Here is a 21,050-nt window from a genome sequence, read left to right as displayed (position 1 = left end):
AGTACCACACAACTGAATGACTTTCACTTCACTATTATTAAGTGGAAAAAATTTAAATAACTTATCCAAGGTCACATAGATTGTAAGTCTTACTCCAGAGCCTGTTCTCTTAATCATTAAGTTATACCACCAGTATTCATGTATGGATGTGAGAAAGCAAAAGTGAAGTCGCTCAGTTATTTCCAACTCTTTGCAACCCCATGGACTGTAGCCTACCAGGCTCTTCCATCCATGGGATTTTCCAGGCAAGAGTACTGGAGTGGGTTGCCATTTCCTTCTCCAACAGATATGAGAGTTGGACCAAAAAGAAGGCTGAGTGCTGAAGAATTGATGCTTTAGAACTGTGGTGATGGAAAAGACTCTTGAGAGTCCCTTGGACAGCAAGGAGATCAAACCAGTAAATCCTAAAGGAAATCAATCCTGAAATATTCATTGGAAGGATTGATGCTGAAGCAGAAGCTCCAATACTTTGGTCACCTGATGCAAACAGGCGACTCATTGGAAAAGACCCGGATGTTTGGAAAGACTAAAAGCAAAAGGAGAATGGGTTGGCAGAGGATGAGATGGTTAGATAGCATCACTGACTCAATGGACATGAACTTGAGCAAACTCCGGGAGATAATGGAGAACAGAGGAGCCTGGTGCTACAGTCCATGGGATCACAAACAGTCATACACAACTTAGTGACTGAAGAAAAACAACAACAAATGCTGAAAACTATAAAAGGCTGATGAGGCAAATCAACAAAGATCTATATAAATGTATAGGTACTGTGTCTATGGCATGGTAAAAATACCAATTCTCCACTAGTTGATCTGCAGATTTAATACAATTTCTACCAAAACCTCAGCAAGAATTTTTTGTAGATATAGGCAAAATTATTCTAAAATCTGTGTGAAAAGACAAAGGATATACAATAGAGAACAGTTAAAGCAATTCTGACAAAGAATTAAGTGGGAGAAATCAACATAGTTGATTTCAATACTTTTTATTTACCCCGGGTGGCGCTAGTGGTAAAGTGCCCGACTGCCAATACAGAAGACTTAACAGACGTGGGTTTGATCTCTGGGTTGGGAAGATTCCCTGGAGGAGGGCACAGCAACCCACTCCAGTATTCTTGCATGGAGAATCCTATGGACAGAGGAGCCTGGCCGGCCATAGTCCATAGGGTGGCAAAGAGATGGATATGACTGAAGCAACTTAGGACGCACACATAGGAATCAAGACAATGGGGTATAGATGAATGGATAGGCACATAGACCAATGGAACAGAATCAGTTCAATTCAGTTCAGTTCAGTTCAGTTGCTCCGTAGTGTCTGACTCTTTGCGACCTCATGGACTGCAGCATGCCAGGCCTCCCTGTCTGTCACCAACTCCTGGAGTTTACTCAAACTCATGTCCATTGAGTCGATGATGCCATCCAACCATCTCATTTTCTTTTGTCTCCTTCTCCTCCCACTTTCAGTCTTTCCCAGTATCAGGGTATTTTGCAATGAATCAGTTCTTCCTATCAGGTGGCCAAAGTATTGGAGTTTCAGCTTTAGCATCAGCCCTTCCAATGAATATTCAGGACTGATTTCCTGTAGGATGGACTGGTTGGATCTCCTTGCAGTCCAAGGGGCCTCAAGAGTCTTCTCCAACACCACAGTTCAAAAGTATCAAATCTTCAGCACTCAGCTTTCTTTATAGTCCAACTCTCACATCCATACATGACCACTGGAAAAACCATAGCTTTGACTAGACGGACCTTTGTTGGCAAAATAATGTCTTTGCTTTTTAACATGTTGTCTAGGTTGGTCATAACTTTTCTTCCAAGGAGTAAGCGTCTTTTAATTTCATGGTTGCAGTCACCATATGTGGTGATTTTAGAGTCCCAAAGAATAAAGTCTGTCTCTGTTTCCCCATCTATTTCCCATGAAGTGATGGGGCCAGATGCCATGATCTTAGTTTTCTGAATGTTGAGCTTTAAGCCAACTTTTTTACTCTCCTCTTTCACTTTCATCAAGAGGCTCTTTAGTTTTTCTTTGCTTTCTGCCATAAGGGTGGTGTCATCTGCATATCTGAGGTTACTGATATTTCTCCCAGCAATCTTGATTCCAGCTTGTGCTTCTTCCAGCCCAGCGTTTCTCATGATGTACTCTGCATATAAGTTAAATGAGCAGGGTGACAGTATACAGCCTTGACGTACTCCTTTCCCTATTTGGTACCAGTCTGTTGTTCCATGTCCAGTTCTAACTGTTGCTTCCTGACCTGCATACAGATTTCTCAAGAGGCAGGTCAGGTAGTCTGGTATTCCCATCTCTTTAATAATTTTCTACAGTTTGTGATGATCCATACAGTCAAATGCTTTGGAGTAGTTAAGAATTTTCTACAGTTTGTGGTGATCCACACAGTCAAAGACTTTGGCATAGTCAATGAAGCAGAAGTAGATGTTTTTCTGGAACTCTCTTGCTTTTTTGATGATCCAATGGATGTTGGCAATTTGATCTCTGGTTCCTCTGCCTTTTCTAAATCCAGCTTGAACATCTGGAAGTTCATGGTTCACGTACTGTTGAAGCTTGGCTTGGAGAATTTTGAGCATTACTTTACAAGTGTGTGAGATGAGTGCAATTGTGCAATAGTTTGAGGATTCTTTGGCATTGCCTTTCTTTGGGATTGGAATGAAAACTGATATTTTCCAGTCCTGTGACCACAGATGAGTTTTCCAAATTTGCTGGCATATTGAGTGCAGTACTTTCACAGCATCATCTTTCAGGATTTGAAATAGCTCAACTGGAATTCCATCACCTCCACTAGCTTTGTTCATAGTCATGCTTTCTAAGGCCCACTTGACTTTGCATTCCAGGATGTGTGGCTCTAGGTGAGTGATCACACCATGGTGATTAGCTGGGTCGTAAAGATCTTTTTTGTATAGTTCTGTGTATTCTTGCCACCTCTTCTTAATTTCTTCTGCTTCTGTTAGGTCCATACCATTTCTGTCTTTTATTGTGCCCATTTTTGCATGAAATGTTCCCTTGGTATCTCTAATTTTCTTGAAGAGATCTCTAGTCTTTCCTATTCTATTGTTTTCCTCTATTTCTTTGCACTGATCACCGAGGAAGGCTTTCTTATCTCTCCTTGCTATTCTTTGGAACTCTGCATTCAAATGGGTACATCTTTCCTTTTCTCCTTTGCTTTTCACTTCTCTTCTTTTTACAGCTATTTGTAAGGCCTTCTCAGACAGCCATTTTCCCGCTGCTCCAGTGCCTACCATCTTGCTGAGGTTTCTCTGATCTTGGGCATGGGGTATCTCCTTACAGCCGCTCCAGCGAAGCACATGGAACAGAATAGAGGACACAGATATCGCCTCCTACAAATACAGTCATGTAAATTTTTTTACAAAGGTACAAAACCAATTCAATATCTTTTCAACAAATGGTGCTAGAGTAATTGGATATTGACAAGCAAACAAACAAACAACAACAACAAGACATAAAACAAAAAAAATAAACCCAAATTAATCTCATTCTAATTGTTACACTGGGGTTTCCATAGTGGCTCAGCAGTGAAGAATCTGCCTGCAATGCAGGAGATGCTGGTTCGATCCCTGGGTAGGGAAGATCCCTTGAAAGATGGCATGGCAATCCACTCCAGTATTCTTGCCTGGAGAATCCCATGGACAGAGGAGCCTGGTGGGCTAGTCCATAGGGTTGCAAAGAGTTGGTCAGATATGACTGAAGCAACTGAGCACAAGAATGCATAAAAAATTAACCCAAAATGGATCATAGATTTATGTGTAAAATGTAAAACTGTTGGAAGCGAACAGAAGAGAAAATTGTCAGGACTTAGGGCTTAGTGAAGAGTTCTTAGTATGACACCAAAAACATGATTTAAAAAAATAGATAAGTTTATCAAAATTAAAAATTGTAGCTCTGCAAAAGACACTCTTAAGAGGATGAAATGACAAGCTGCATACTGAGAGAAAATATTCACAAACCCCTTATTTGACAAAAGACTAATACTTATAACATATAAAGAACTAAATGGACAAAAGACATGAAGAGATATTTCACCAAAGAGAATATGTGGAGGGCAAATAAGCACATGGGAATATGTTCAACATCCACAGACAAGCATATTCTAAAATTTATATGGAAAGACAAGACCCCTAGAATAGCTAAACCAGTCTTTTTTTTTTTTGCCATGCCATGTGGCAAGCAGGATCTTAGTTCCCAAAACAGGAATTGAACCCACACCTTCTGCAGTAGACTTGAGAGTTCAGTGGACCCAGAGCTAAACCAGTCTTAACAAGGAAGAATAAAGTGGGAGAATCATCCTAATAAATATTAAAAGTTTACTACATGGATTATTAATCAAAAACTGATTTGGGCAGAGGGACAGACACATATCAATGGAACAGAATAGAGGATGCAGAAATAGCCCCACATAAGCATGACCAACTGATTTTTTTTTTTTACAAACAGGTAAAACAACTCAATGGTGCTAGAACAATTGTACATCCAGAGCAACCTTCCAGGCTGAATATAGATGTTCTGTGAGGAAGGCATGTCCAGAGAGGTCATGGAAGCTCTGTACCTTTCCCCCTATAAGTTGCCCTGTGGATCCCTTCCATCTGGCTGTTCCTGAGTTGTATCTTTATAATAAACTGGTAAACAGTTTTTTCTTGATATCTGAGCTATTCTAGCAATTACTAAACCTTAGGAAGAGGTGCTGGGAAACCCCAATTTATAGCCAGTAAATCAGAAGTATGGGTGGCCTGGGACTTGCAGTGACTGGCATCTGAAGTGGGGGCAGTGGGATTGAGCCCTTTAATTTATGGGATCTGATGCTAACTCCAGATGGTTGTTGTTTAGTTGATAAGTCATGTTTGACTCTGAGACCCCATGGACTGTAGCCCACCAGGCTTCTCTGCCCATGGGATTTCCCTGGCAAGAATACTGGTAGGCAGTGTCAAAATAGAAAGATGGTAACGATAACCTTATATGCGAGACAGCAAAAGAGACACAGATGTATAGAACAGTCTTTTGGACTCTGTGGGAGAAGGCGAGGGTGGGATGATTTGAAAGAATAGCATTGAAACATGTATATTATCATATGTGAAACAGGATCGCCAGTCCAGGTTCGATGCATGAGACAGGGTGCTCAGGGCTGGTGCACTGGGATGACCCAGAGGGATGGGATGGGGAGGGAGGTGGGAGGGGGGGCTCAGGATGGGGAATACACGTATACCCATGGCTGACTCATGTCAATGTATGGCAAAACCACCTCAATATTGTAAAGTAAAAAGCTTCCAATTAAAATAAATAAGTTAAAAAATTGAGTTGTTGGACATTCAGTTGGTGTCAGAGAATCAGAGTTTTTAGATTGGACGCCAAAAGCATAATCCATAAAAGCAAACACTGATAAACTGGGTCTTGTCAAAAATTTAAAAACCTTTGCTCTGGAAAAGACCAGAGGATGGAAAAGATGAAGAGAATGAAAAGACAAGCTACTGACTGTGAACAATACGTGAAGATAACATATCTGACAAAAGACTGGTATGTAGAATATATAAAACACTCTCAAAGCTCAACAGTAAAATCATCCAAACAATTCAATTAGAAAATACTAACAGACATTTCACCAAAGAGGATACATAGATGGCAAATAAGCATATGAAAATAGTTCCCCTATTATCTACCAGGGAAATGCAAATGAAAACTACAATGAGATATCACTACACATATATCAGAATAGCTAAAATAAATACTGACAATGCAAAACACTGGTGAGGATGCAGAATAACTGGATCTCTCTTACATTGCTGAAAAAACGTCAAAAGTTTATATACTATATGATTTGATCAATATAACAATTTTGAAGTGACAAAATTTTAGACATGGAGAACAGATCAGTGGTTTCCAAGGGTTAGTAGAGACAAGAGGTGAACAGTGTGGTTATAAAAGGGCAAGGCTAGGGATCACTGTGATATTGGAACCATTCAGTATTTTGACTATGGTGATGGACATACAAAGCTTCACAGGTGATCAAATTGTATGAAACTTAGTACACACATATATGTATGAGTAAGACTGAGGAAATCTGACGAAGATGGTTGAATTGTATCAGGATCAAAATCCTGGTTGGTATATTATACTTTAATTTTGTAAAATGTCACAACTGGAGGAAAATAGCAAAGTGCACAAGGGATCACTTTGCATTATTTTTTTACAACTGCATGTGAATCCACAGTTATCTCAAAATATATTTCAATTAAAAAATGTTTAAATGATGTTCAATGTCAATGTTCAAAAAATTGTTCAAAGCTTTTGTAAGCAAAGGAAACCATTGACAAAATGAAAAGACAACCTACTGAATGGGAGAAAACATTTGCAAATGATATGACTGATAAGAAATATCCAACATATTATATATAAACAGCTCATACAACTCAATATCAAAAAACAAACAACCCAATTTAAAAATGGACAGAAATGATACTGTGTATAGTATCAAACCCTATATATGCTGTATCTCTTATACACATGCATACCTATGATAAAATTAATTTACGATTTGGGTACAATAAGAGATTAACAACAACTAATAATAAAATAGAACTATAACAATATACTGGGACAAAAGTTAGGTAAATGTGGCCTGTCTCTCTTAAAATACCTTATTGAATGGAAACGCAGATATAAAGAACAGACCTGTGGACACAGTTCGGGGAGGAGAGGATAGGACAAATCAAGAGAGTAGCACTGATGGATAAACACTACCACGTGTATATAGCTAGCTAGTAGGAAGCTGCTTTATAACACAGGGAGCCCAGCCGGGTGCTCTGTGAAGATCTAGAGGGGTGGGATAGGGTGGGGGAGGCTCAAGAGGGAGGGGGTAATATATATGTATGATTATGGCTAATTCACATTGTTGTACAGCAGAAACCAACACAACACTGTTAAGTAATTACCTTCCAATTAAAAACACACAGAAAAAATGGGCAGAACTAAATAGACATTTTTCCAAAGAAGAAATGAAGATGGTCAACAGGCACATGAAAAGATGCTCAGCATCATTATTCATCAGGGAAATTCAAATCAAAACCACAATGAGATATCACCACACACCTGTCAGAATGGCTAGTAGCAAAAAGCCTACAAATAACAAATGTTGGCAAGGATGTGGAGAAAAGGGAACCCTTGTACACTGTGATGGGAATGTAAATTGGTACAGCCACTGTGGAAAACAGTATAGAGGTTTCTTGAAAAGCTAAAAATAGAACTACCATATGACCCAGCAATCCCACTCCCCATCACTTTACTTAGAGAATATTGGCTTAAACAACAAATATTTATTTCTTACAATTCTGGAGGCTGGGAAATCCAAGCTCAAATGTCAGCAGATTTGGTGTCTGGTGAGAACCTGCTTCCTGATTCACAGACAGCCATCTTCTTGTGTCCTCACATGGCAAAAGGTGGAAAGGAGCTCTCTGAGGTTTCTTTTATAAGGACACTAATCCTATTCATGAGGGCTCTACCCTCATGACCTAATCACCTCCCAAAGGCCTTACCTCTTAATACCATCACACTGGGATTTAGGATTTCAAGGTGTGAATTTGGGTGGGAGGGGGCACATAAACATGCAGTCCATTGCACACATCAAAAGATTCTCAACATTCACTGCTGCTGCTGCTGCTAAGTCACTTCAGTCTTGTCCAACTTCGTGTGACCCCACAGACGGCAGCCCACCAGGCTCCCCTGTCCCTGGGATTCTCCAGGCAAGAACACTGGAGTGGGTTGCCATTTCCTTCTCCAGTGCATGAAAGTGAAAAGTGAAAGTGAAGTCGCTCAGTTGTATCCGACCCTCAGCGACCCCATGGACTGCAGCCTTCCAGGCTCCTCTGTCCATGGGATTTTCAAGGCAAGAGTACTGGAGTGGGGTGCCATTTAGGGAAATAGAAATAAAAACCACAATGAGACACCACTTCACAATCATTAAGATGGCTAGAATAAAAAAAACAGACAATAACAAGTGTTAAGAACGACACATTGAAACCTTCATATATTGCTGGTAGCATGTAAAATGGTGCGACTATTTTGAAAAACAGTTTGGCAGTTCTTTAAAGGTACCGTATGACCTAGCAATTCCACTTCTGAGAGAAATGAAAATATACAAACTTGTGTACAAGTTTTTGTACACAAATGTTCACGGCAGCATTACTCATGGTAGCGAAAACAACCCAAATATCTATCAACTGATGAATGGATAAACAAAATGAGGTATATCGACACAAAGGAATATTATTCAGTAATAAAGAATGAAGTACTGATACATGGTATAGCATGGATGAATCTTGAAAACATTCTAAGTGAAAAAAGATAGTCACTGAAGAGCATATATTGTTTGATTCCATATATATGAAAGGTCTAGAATAGGCAAATTTATAGAGACAAAGTAAATCAGTGGCTGCTTGCAGCTGGAGGTGTGGGGTGGGAATGTGGAACCAGTACAATGTTTCCTTTTGGGGGTGATGAAGTGTTCTAAAATTGGATTATGAGGGTGATTTGCACAACTTGAACATACAATTGAATTGTAAGCTTTAAATGTTGAAGTTTGTGGAAGGTAAATTATATCAATAAAGCTGTTAGAAAAAGAAAAGATCATGTAGTTAGTAAGTGGCCATGCAGGATTTCAAATCCAGTATCTGGAAAGGGGAAGGTATTTAACAAACATTTGTTGAATGAATGAATGAATATCCTTCACTTCCAAATTAGCAACAAGATTGAGGTTCTCTCCATCAAGTATCATTCAACATTGTTCTGAAAGCTCTCACTAATGCAATAGAAAATGAAGTAATCAGAAAAAAATATTTGAAAGGAAGAGAGAATCATTGTTAATTGAGTGTGACATGATATTGTATCTAGAAAAACTAAGAGACCATAAAAGGCAACTATAATTCACATGAGAATGTGATAACTGGATTGTATAAGAAATAACATACAAAAAAGAAAAAATTTTAAATCAATATTTTCCCCCCTATGGAAATAGAGAAATGTGCTATTTATTGTGATGATGAAATCAAGTGTAAAATATCTAAGAATGAACTTTAAAAAAAGGTCCTGAATCCATAAGAAGAAAACTATAAAATAGAGTTTTAATGGTTGCTTTTGAAGTAAAATAAAGTGGTTTTTAACATTCATATGAAAGAATAAATGCTAAAAAATATTAAAGAAAACAACCAAAGAAAGGAAGAGTGAGGGGATTAGCACTATTAAATATTAAACACATTCCTAAAGTCACAACAGTTTTTTGAAAGGGAGTAGATACATATATAGAAGAAAAAATTGAGTTCAGAAACAGAACATTTGGGAATTTATGTGACAAAAGTGGCATTTAACTGAGTTTGAAAAGAGTATTCATTTAATGATTGGTGCTGTCAAATATTCTAACCAAATGGAAAATACAAACTTTAATCTCATCTCATACCACATACCAGAATTTTCCAGTTGGATTAAAATTTAACCCTAAAACAATGAAAATTTAAATTTAAGTCATATATTTACTTAAGCACCAAATCAGGGAGAACTCACTAGGCAAGACACGATATTTAGAACTTGTAAAGAAAAATTATCTAATCAGATGACTATTTTTCTAATTATATATGAAGACATGTTTCAAAAATCAAGATATAAAGAGAGATAAAAGGAAAATAAAAAAAATAAAGAGAGATAAAGGGGAAAATTACAATAAATGACAGGTTAATATCCATAAATTAGTGAGAAAGACAAACTGCATAAAGGAAAAAAATAGCTAAGGATATAAAAAATTTCTAAATACATTTCAATGGCCAATAAATATGAGACGTTCGGCTGCCAGTTGTCAGGAAGATGCACATCAAAGTAAGCTACATACTGTTTTGTTTGGCCCTCAGAGCAGAAATTTAAAAAGCAGCAACAATCAGTGCAGGAGATGATTTTGGAGTGAGCCCTTTTATATGCTGCTAGTGGGAGATATAATTTTACAAAAGTCTTGGAAAATAACTGAAATTTCAATACATACCTCCACTTTAAGGAACATCCATTCCTGTACCTAATGATCACTCAGATGACAGTCTCTGGCTATAATTTAGAAATCAATAACAAAAATTTCAACTTTGGGGGAAATCAAAATCTCATACCTAAATAACTAAGGGATCAGAGAGAAAACCAGAACAGAAATTAGGAAACATTATTAATAAACTATGGTGGAAGTGTTACATATAAAAACTTGTGACATGAAACTAAAGTGTTCTTAGAGAAAAATTCATGAAAGAGAAAATTATGGAATATTAATTAAGATAAGCATTCAATTTAGGAATTAAAAAATAGGAATAAAAGAAAAAATCTAAAGAAAAGAAATAATGAAATCAAGGGCAGAAACTAATGACACAGGAAACAAAGATACAGGAGGACCAAGAAGATCAAAAGTAGGTTTTTGAAACAATCACATCTCAATTCTAAAACCACCGATCACTGATCCCATGAAGCAGCGTGGGGTCCATAGGCCCCTCTATCACTATCAACAGTCCCAAAGAAATGTATCATTCATCCCACAGAGCTCCATCACTCACACCACAGAAACCTTGACCATCCACCCAATAAACCCAATAATATACCTTATAGATCCTGCAACACTCGTCCCACGGCCCTCATCACTCACCTCAAAAACTCTCTATCACTCACTCATTCTCCAATCCTCACCTCACAGGCTCTCCACCATTCACTCTACAGACCACCCATTACTCTCTGAAAGATCCTCATCACTCACATCACTGAACCCCATCATTTACCTCACAGACCGCTCCATCACATAACCTCAGTAATCCCCATGATGCCTCACAGAATGCCCATGATTCGCTGCACAGGTCCTCCAAGCACCAACCTCACAGAGCTCGAATCACATCTCTGACACCAGATCACTCACACCACAGTCCCCATTCCTTACTCCACTTACCCCTGATCACTCACTCCATAGACTTCCACTGCTTATCCCACAGACCCAGTCACTTACCCCATCAGTGGCCTCCAAGAAGCTCATCACTCACCCTACAGACTCCTCATCGCTCACCTCATCAATGCCCCCTTCTCACCCTATAGACTCTGTATCACTGACCCCACAGATTCCCCAAAATTCAGCACACAGACTGCTTATTACTTTCCCTACTGCCTCCATCATTCACCCACAAACCCCTGTGTCACTCCACCTCACAGACTCCAGAGAAGCCCCATTACTCACCCCACAGAATACCATCACTGAGCAAGAAAGCCATGTCCTAACGCCCCCATAATTATGTCAATGCTTTACTGCTGCTAAATCGCCGTCTTAATTAAACTCAGCCCCAGAGCCCAAAGTGTTGAAACTGCCTCTGCGGGACGCTGACGTTTCTGGACTTCACACTGCACATGCTCAGTGTCGGCGCCGAAGCCGCCGTCCACCCCAATTACACCGGGTGCACTCACGAGGTGTCAGTGCGTGCGCGTGTCTGTGTGTGTCGGAGGAGAGGCGGGCTTTCCAATTTTCTTTAGTGACTTTGTCAGACCACTAACATGGCTGTCCTCTTGGGAGTGTCTCTCCGGGAGTCGCCATCTTGGGAGGGTGGGCATCTCTGCGGCTGCGGAACCAGCGGTCCCTCGCCAGACCTGCCTCGGCGAGGTTTCCAGGGAGCCGATCCGGCCCAGCAGGTCGGGCTGCGGCTCCCAGAGTCTTCCCTCCTGCGCCGCATCCTCTACTGTTAACCCAAGCGTAGGCCTGGAGTCTTCTCTGCGGCCTGGGGCCCCGCCCTCCGGCCATATCCCCAGGGGCCGAGGCATCTTCACACGTAGTAACTCCCCCTGCCCCCTCCCCTATCCTAGCTAGAAAGACACCTCCAAGCCACCGGCCGGACACTGGCGCCTCCTCCCCAGCCCCACTTCTCCAGGTGCAGAAAGGCCCCTGATCCGTGCAGGCGGCTCGCGGCGGCAGAGCCCCGGGCGCCGCTGCGTGCCCACCTGACGGCGCCTCTGTCCACCCGTCCGCTGGGGGCATCGCCCGGCTCCGGCTGTCACCGACCCTGGGTATTTGCCACGGGGGGAATAGTACGTGTCAAATTTAGGCCAGGAAGCGGAAGTTGCCCGCAGCAAGAGTTTAACCACTGTGGGCGCGGGGAGCTGAGGTGGTTGAGCGCCAGAAACCAAGTATCTGTGCACGGAGCAGGGGCGGGGGAGTTGGGGGGGAGGGGGACTTGTGACATCAGTAATGGGACATTTCATTCATTAAAACAAGAAAAAACTCGAGTACTCAGGCTTCCCTGTTTCCTTATATAAGCATGAAGGCTAAAGCTCTCTTCTAAATATCCAAGGTTTCAAGGTTTTTTGTTTGTTTTTTAAGATTTATTTATTTAATATTGGACTGCACTGGTTTTCTTCCTTGCTGCTGCAGGTTTTCTCTAGTTGTGGCGAGTGGCTTATTGCGGTGGCTTCTCTGGGAGCCCGGGCTCTAGGCACCAGGCTTCAGTAGTCGTGGAGCTTTGGCTCAGTAGTTGTGGCACAGGGGCTTAGCTGCTCCTCAGCATGTAGGATCTTGGAGCCGGTTTCTGCTGCATTGGCAGGTAGATTATTAACCACTAGACCACCAGGAAAGCCCCAAGTTCCAAGTTTTGATTTGATTCATTTTCATTAGTATTCAGTTTCAAGTGCTAATTTGTAACCGTTTCCCCCTTTTGACGCAAGGATTATTTAGAAATTCAGTGTCAAACTTGCCTTAAGCCTCAAGTATGAGACCCAGTTTTCCACAATGTTTCATTTCTTGATTGAAAAGACTATTTTCCAGCTGTTGGATATAGCATATGTGTTTATTGTTTTGAGCTTGTTAGTGTGTGTGTTAGTTGGGAAATGAAAATATCTCCTGCCATATTAATAAACAAGAAATGTTTAAGGAGGAAAGAGACAGAACAGGCTCCATCTTGGGCCGGACTGTGGACTTTGAGCTATGTGCCCAGTATCTATGGAAATGACATACCAACTGGAAAACCAGACTCCCCGGGATGGAAGAGCCCCAGGGCTCGTACCTAGACTCTCCATCAGCTAAAAGAATACCCTAATTATATGTGTAACCAAATAGAATCACAAATTCTATTATGCTTATTGGGGTATGACCACAGGCCTATTGATAATTGTCCACTGTTAACTACCTATGCTTAATGCATACGAATCACCGGTTAACTTTGTATCTTTCATTTGTTCAGACTAGTTTCAGAGAATTTGAGGAGGTGGGTTTGAGCATGTACACTTAGGGTATATAAGGTTTTCACAAAAACTGGCTGGAGTCCTTGGCTAAGAAGAGACTCAGCCTTGGGCCCGCCGGTGTAATAAATTGCACTCCACTATCTGCATTGTCCTTCTGAGTAAGTTTGTTTCCAGGAATGTGAGGCTACAACAATGTCACTGCTGCTGCTGCTAAGTCACTTCAGTCGTGTCCGACTCTGTGTGACCCCATAGACGGCAGCCCACCAGGCTCCCCCATCCCTGGGACTCTCCAAGCAAGAACACTGGAGTGGGTTGCCATTTCCTTCTCCAATGCAGGAAAGTGAAAAGTGAAAGTCGCTCAGTCGTGTCCAACCCTCAGCGACCCCATGGACTGCAGCCTACTAGGCTCCTCCGTCCATGGGAGTTTCCAGGCAAGAGTACTGGAGTGGGGTGCCACTGCCTTCTACAATGTCACAGCCATCAGCTATTTCTGGCCTCCAAATGTGAATGATCGCTCCCAAAACTGCCATCCAGCGGGCGTTGCCACCCCCCATAGTAATTGCTGAGGAGCTGGAGAATACCAGAAGCAAGGTGAACAAGGAAACAGGATTGGCCCCAAATAGCTGAGGTGCATATGAAAGGAATGAATTCAGTGAGCTCAGAGGCTTGCATCTTTCCATACAAAGAAGGCTAAATTCCTTGATACCTGATATGTGGTGTTCAGACCACCTGCTCCCTTTATTGCAAATTTGCACATAGCCTGACTTCCCTTCCTGCATCCTTGGAGCAGTTTTCTCGGAGCTACTGAGATGCTGTCTCCCTGGCTCAGAGTCCTAAACATTCCCACCTAGCAAAATAACCCTCTACTTTCAGGTTGTGACTATACTTTCTTAGTCGACATAGTGTTAGTTGCTCAGTCGTGTCCGACTCTATATGACCTCATGGACTGTGCGGCCTGCCAGGCTCCTCTGTCCATGGAATTCTCCAGGCAAGGATACTGGAATGAGTAGCCATTTCCTTCTCCAGGGGAATCTTCTTGACTCAGGGATCGAACCGGCATCTCCTGTGTCTCCTGCATTGGCAGGCAGATTCTTTACCACTAGTGCCACCAGGGAAGCCCTTGAGCTATTTTAAATGTGTCTGTTTTTCCTGATGATTTTCTTCTGCGTGCTCTCTGAGTTAGTGAGAGAGATCTCCCACTGTACTGGTAAGTCAGATTTTCATTGCACCAGTCAATTTTTGCTTCCTATATTTTGAAGTTTTACTATTAAATCCAAGGGTATTGTGTTGTTGAATAGATACAGCCAAATCACTTCCCCAAAATATTTTAACATTTCCTACTCCCACCAGCACAGTATGAGTCCACCAAGGGAAATCTTTAGCACTGAATGTTGATGCCCTAATTTTTGCCAATCTGAGGGGTAATTTAATTGCTTTAACTTGCACCACCCTGACCACTTGTGAAACTGAGGCTCTTTTTCTGTTTGTTGACAATTTAGATTTTTCTCTTTGGCAAATATTCATAGCCTTTATTTTCTTTGCAGTGATTTGTCTTTTTCATATCAATTTGTAACAGCTCTTTGTAAACTAGAGATATTGGTTGCATTGTAATACTTTTCCCCAGCTCATTTTGTCCTTTGCATTTTGTAGGTGTCCTTTTATCTGTAATTAGAAAAATGTATTCTTTCATCAAAAATAAGCTTTCTTGGACTTCCCTGGTGGGCCAGTGGTTAAGAATCTGCCTGCAGGGGACATGGGTTTGATCCCTGGTTCAGGAAGATTCCACATGAGAGCAACTAAGCTCATGCACCATAACTACTGAGCCCATGCACCTAGAGCCCATGCTTCACAAGAAGAGAAGCCACTGCAATGGGAAGCCCACATACTGCAACAAGAGTGGCCCCTGCTCCCCACAACTACAGAAAGCACAGCAACAAAGACCCAGTGCAGCCAAAAATAAACATTTTTTTAAAAAAAGCTTTCTTTTCTGGCTTCTTTGTTTCCTGCCTCGCACAGACCCCTTCTCCATTCCAAGTATTCCTAAAAAGATAGTCTTAACATTTATTTCATTTTTGTTTTAAAATTTTCTACTTATACCTTTATCTAGTTGAAATTGACTCTGACGTATGGTATGAGATTAAGATCAAGCTTCATTGTTGCTGCATCAAATAAAAACAAATCCAGACTTGGATAGGGAGAGACTAGAAAGAAAGGCTATTGCAAATAGGGGGAGAATCCCCATCTCAGAAATCTGCAAGCATCTCAAAACCAAACAGAAAAAGGCTTTTCTTTTATAGATAGGGTAAGGAGGAGGCAAGCCAAGATAAGCAGACTCTGTGGAAGAGAACCTGCACAATCAGGGAAATGACTAATGGGATGTCAGGAGAGTGTCCACTGTGGTCAGCCAATTCTCAGGAGATGCTGAGAAAAGGGCATGTTCCACATTTTTGTTTTTTTGAGTTTCCTCAGGCTTGAGGGCAAGCAGAGTTCAGGAACCTGTAGGAAAGAGAAAAGCTTGGCTAAACTTTGGCTAATAAACATTTTGTTGTGGTTAATCAATGTTTAGGGGGGAAAAGAATGAGAATTTGGAGGGTCTGTGGCCATGTTATCAACAAACAAGTGGTGTCTGTGAGTCCAAAGTCATACAGTGAGAGGGGATCTTTGCTGTAAGCAAAGAATAACAAAGAAGAACACAAAAGAGTAAGGGAATTTCTTAACCTTCACTATTTATCAGGATCACGGGGCTCAGGTAAAATTCAACATTATCAGCTGGCACCATTTATGGAACATATTACCCACAAGCCCCTGAATTAAATGTTATTTTTGTCATATAAGGTCACAAATATATTTAGCTTAATCTGAACTCTATCATGTCTCTAATCTATATGATTTCAAAAGATTTTTCTTCTCACAGATTTACTTTTTCTATAAACTTTGAACTTTAAAATCATTTTATAAAGTTTAAAATTGAATACTACCCCTCCTCAAAAAAAAACCCTCCACAAAACAAAACTATTGTAATTCTGATTGGAATTGTATTATATCAATATTATACTTCGGAAAGAGTTAATGCTTTTTATTATGACTTGAGGAGATACCTAACATCCAAAGGCAAAGGAGACGCCCCAGCAAGACGGTAGGAGGGGCGAATTCACATTTAGAATCAAACCCCATTCCAGCCAGAGACGCTCAGAGGGCTCAAACAAACCTTGTGTGCACCAGGACCCAGAGACCCCACAGAGACTGAGACAGAACTGTGTTTGAGCATCTCCTGTGGAGGTACAGCTCAGCAGTCGACTGCTGCAGGGGCAGGGGCTCTGGGTGCAGCAGACTTGGGTATGATATATGCCCTCTTGGAGGAGGTTGCCATTAACCCCACCATAGAGCTGCCAGAACTTACACAGGACTGGGAAATAGACTCTTGGAGGGCACAAACAGAACCTTGTGCACACCAAGATCTAGGAGAAAGGAGCAGTGACCCCACAAGAGACTGACCCAGACTTGCCCAGGAGTGTCCAGGAGTCTCCAGCTGAGGTGTGGGTCAGCGGTGGCCTGCTGCAGGGTTGGGGGCACTGAGTGTAGCAGTGCGTGCATGGGGCCTTTTGAAGGAGGTCGCCATTGTCTTCATTACCTCCACTGCAGTATGAAATGAAAGTGAAAGTGAAGTCGCTCAGTCATGTGCGACCCCCATGGACTGTAGCTCACCAGGCTACTCTATCCACGGGATTTTCCAGGCAAGAGTACTGGAATGGGTTGCCATTTCCTTCTCCAGAGGATCTTCCCAACCCAGGGATGAAACCTGGGTCTCCCAAATTATAGGCAGACGCTTAACCATCAGAGCCACCAGGGAAGTCTTAGGGGCCACCATAGTTTGGGCCCAGGTAAATAACAGGGAGGGAACACAGCTCCACCCATCAACAGAAAATTGGATTAAATATATACTGAGCATGGCCCTGCCCATCAGACAAGACCCAGTTTTCCCCTCAGTCAGTTTCTCCCATCAGGAAGCATCCATAAGCCTCTTATCCTTCTCCATCAGAGGGCAGACAGACTGAAACCACAATCACAGAAAACTAGCCAATCTGATCACATGGACCACAGCCTTGTCTAACTCAATGAAACTATGAGCCATGCCCTGTAGGGCCATCCAAGACAGACAGGTCATGGTGAAGAGTTCTGACAAAATGTGGTCCACTGGAGAAGGGAATGGCAAACACACTTCAGTATTCTTACCTTGAGAACCCCATGAACAATATGAAAAGGCAAAGAGATAGGACAATGAAAGATGAACTCTCCAGGTCGGTAGGTGCCCAATATGTTACTGGAGATCAGTGGGGAAATAACTCCAGAAAGAATGAAGAGACGGAGCCAAAGAAAAAACAAAACCGAGTTGTGGATGTGACTGGTGATAGATGCAAAGTCAGACGCTGTAAAGAGCAATACTGCACAGGAACCTGGACTGTTAGGTCCATGAATCAAGGCAAATTGGAAGTGGTCAACAGGAGATATAGCAAGAGTGAACGTCGACATTTTGGGAATCAGCGAACTAAAATGGACTGGAATGGGTGAATTTAACTCTGCTGCTGCTAAGTCACTTCAGTCGTGGCCGACTCTGTGTGACCCCATAGACGGCAGCCCACCAGGCTCCCCCGTCCCTGGGATTCTCCAGGCAAGAACACTGGAGTGGGTTGCCATTTCCTTCTCAGGTGCATGAAAGTTAAAAGTGAAAGTGAAGTCGCTCAGTCGTATCTGACCCTCAGCGACCCCATGGACTGCAGCCTACCAGGCTCCCCGTCCATTGGATTTTCCAGGCAAGAGTACTGGAGTGGGGTGCCATTGCCTTCTCCTGAATTTAACTCAGATGACCATTATATTTACTACTGTGGGCAGGAATCCCTTAGAAGAAAGGGAGTGGCCATCATAGTCAACAAAAGAGTCTGAAATGCAGTACTTGGATGCAATCTCAAAACAACAGAATGATCTCTGTTTGTTTTGAAGGCAAACCATTCCGTGTCACAGTAATCCAAGTCTATGCCCCAACCAGTAATGCTGAAGAAGCTGAAGTCGAATAGTTCTATGAAGACCTACAAGACCTTCTAGAACTAACACACAAAAAAAGTTGTCCTTTCATTATAAGGGACTGGAATGCAAAAGTAGGACATGAAGAAACACCCAGAGTAACAGACAAATTTGGCCTTGGATTACAGAATGAAGCAGGGCAAAGGCTAACAGACTTTTGCCAAGAGAATGCACTGTTCATAGCAAACACCCTCTTCCAACAACACAAGAGAAGACTCTACACATGGACATCACCAGATGGTCAACACTGAAATCAGATTGATTATATTCTTTGCAGCCAAAGATGGAGAAGCTCTATATAGTCAGCAAAAACAAGACTGGGAGCTGACTGTGGCTCAGATCATAAACTCCTGATTGCCAAATTCAGACTTAAATTGAAGAAAGTAGGGAAAACCACTAGACCACTCAGGTACGACCTAAATCAAATCCATTACGATTATACAGTGGAAGTGAGAAATAAATTCAAGGGATTTGATCTGATAGACATAGTGCCTGAAGAACTATGGACAGAAGTTCATGACATTGTACAGGAGGCAGGGATCAAGACCATCCCCAAGAAAAAGAAATTCAAAAAAGCAAAATGGCTGTCCATGGAGGCCTTAAAAATAGCTGTGAAAAGGAGAGAAGCAAAAAATAAAGGAGAAAAGGAAAGCTTTACCCATTTGAATGCAGAGTTCCAAAGACTAGCAAGGAGAGATAAGAAAACCTTCCTCAGTGATCAGTGCAAAGAAATAGAGGAAAAGGCTAGAATGGGAAAGACTAGAGATCTCTTCAAGAAAATTAGATACCAAGGGAACACTTCATGCAAAGATGGGCTCAATAAAGGATAGAAGTGGTATGGACCTAACAGAAGCAGAAGATATTAAGAAGAGGTGGCAAGAATACACAGAACAACTGTACAAAAAAGATCTTCACGACCCAGATAATCACGATAGTATGATCACTCACCTAGAGCCAGACATCCTGGAATGCAAAGTCAAATGGGCCTTAGGAAGCATCACTATGAACAAAGTTAGTGGAGGTGATGGAATTCCAGTTGAGCTATTTCAAATCTTAAAAGATGATGCTGTGAAAGTGCTGCACTCAATATGCTAGCAAATTTGGAAAACTCAGCAGTGGCCACAGGACTGGAAAAGGTCAGTTTTCATTCCAATCCCAAAGAAAGGCAATGTCAAAGAATGCTCAAACTACTGCACAATTGCACTCATCTCACATGCTAGTAAGGTAAGGTAAGTCACTTCAGTCATGTCCGACTCTGTGCAACCCCATAGACGGCAGCCCACCAGGATCCCCCATCCCTGGGATTCTCCAGGCAAGAACACTGGAGTGGGTTGCCATTTCCTTCTCCAATGCGTGAAAGTGAAAAGTGAAAGTGAAGTCGCTCAGTAAAGTAATGCTCAAAATTCTCCAAGCCAGGCTTCAACAGTACCTGAACCGTGAACTTCCAGATGTTCAAGCTGGATTTAGAAAAGGCAGAGGAACCAGAGATCAAATTGCCAACATACGCTGGCTCATAGAAAAAGCAACAGAGTTCCAGAATAACATCTACTTCTGGTTTACTGACTATGCCCAAGCCTTTGACTGTGTGAATCACCACAAACTGTGGAAAATTCTTCAAGAGATGGGAAAACCAGACAACCTGACCTGCCTTTTGAGAAATCTGTGTGCAGGTCAGGAAGCAACAGTAAGAACTGGACATGGAACAACAGACTGGTTCCAAATTGAGAAAGGAGTATGTCGGGGCTGTATATTGTCACCCTGCTTATTTAACTTATATGCAGAGTACATCATGAGAAATGCTGGGCTGGATGAAGCACAAGCTGGAATCAAGACTTCTGGGAGAAATATCAATAACCTCAGATATGCAGATGACACCACCCTTATGGCAAAAGTGATGAAGAACTAAAGAGCCTCTTGATGAAAGTGAAAGAGGAGAGTGAAAAAGTTGGCTTAAAACTCAACATTCAGAAAACTAAGATCATGGTATCAGGTCCTGTCACTTCACGGGAAATAGATGGGGAAACAGTGGCAGACTTTATTTGGGGGGGCTCCAAAATCACTGCAGATGGTGATTGCAGCCACGAAATTAAAAGATGCTTACTCCTTGGAAGAAAAGTTATGACCAACCTAGACAGCATATTAAAAAGCAGAGACATTACTTTGCCAACAGAGGTCCATCTAGTCAAAGCTATTGTTTTTCCAGTCGTCATGTATGGATGTGAGAGTTGGACTAAAAAGAAAGCTGAATGCCAAAGAATTGATGCTTTTGAACTGTGGTGTTGGAGAAGACTCTTGAGAGTCCCTTGGACAGCCAGGAGATCCAACCAGTCCATCCTAAAGGAAATCAGTCCTGAATATTCATTGGAAGGGCTGATGCTAAAGCTGAAACTCCAATACTTTGGCCACCTGATGCAAAGAACTGACTCATTTGAAAAGATGCTAATGCTGGGAAAGATTGAGGGCAGGAGGAGAAGGGGACGACAGAGGATGAGATGGTTGGATGGCATCACTGACTCAATGGACATGAGTTTGAGTCAACTCTGGGAGTTGGTGATAGACAGGGAGGCCTGGCGTGCTATACTCCATGGGGTCGCAAAGAGTCAGACATGACTGAGTGACTGAACTGAACTGAACTGATTATAATAAGCCTTTATGTCTAAGGATTTGATGTGTCTCTATTTGATTATGTCTTGTATTATGTGCTGCAATGATGTATTATGGTTTTC

At 41.8% G+C, this 21,050-nt stretch overlaps 1 protein-coding gene across 9 annotated transcripts in view; it reads right to left on the bottom strand.

Moving 5' to 3' along the window:
- ZNF41 (zinc finger protein 41) overlaps positions 1 to 12,205 on the bottom strand; it is a 44,771-nt gene extending 32,566 nt beyond the window's left edge. For 2 of the 9 annotated variants that reach the window (XM_027532987.1, XM_027532983.1), the window contains exon 1: positions 11,258 to 11,455. The gene's annotated coding sequence lies outside the window, so the exon portion shown is untranslated. Of the gene's footprint in view, positions 1 to 7,345; positions 7,443 to 10,042; positions 10,102 to 11,257; positions 11,461 to 11,481; positions 11,873 to 12,009 lie in introns of those variants that run through there. The other 7 variants (XM_027532986.1, XM_027532989.1, XM_027532984.1 and 4 more) reach the window with 7 other exon arrangements.
- Between the last annotated feature and the right edge of the window lie 8,845 nt (positions 12,206 to 21,050).

This window comes from Bos indicus x Bos taurus, chromosome X (genome assembly GCF_003369695.1).
Source record: "Bos indicus x Bos taurus breed Angus x Brahman F1 hybrid chromosome X, Bos_hybrid_MaternalHap_v2.0, whole genome shotgun sequence".
Taxonomy (NCBI): domain Eukaryota; kingdom Metazoa; phylum Chordata; class Mammalia; order Artiodactyla; family Bovidae; genus Bos; species Bos indicus x Bos taurus.
Note: the sequence above shows the minus strand (reverse complement) of the source record. Positions and strands in the feature narration are given on the sequence as shown.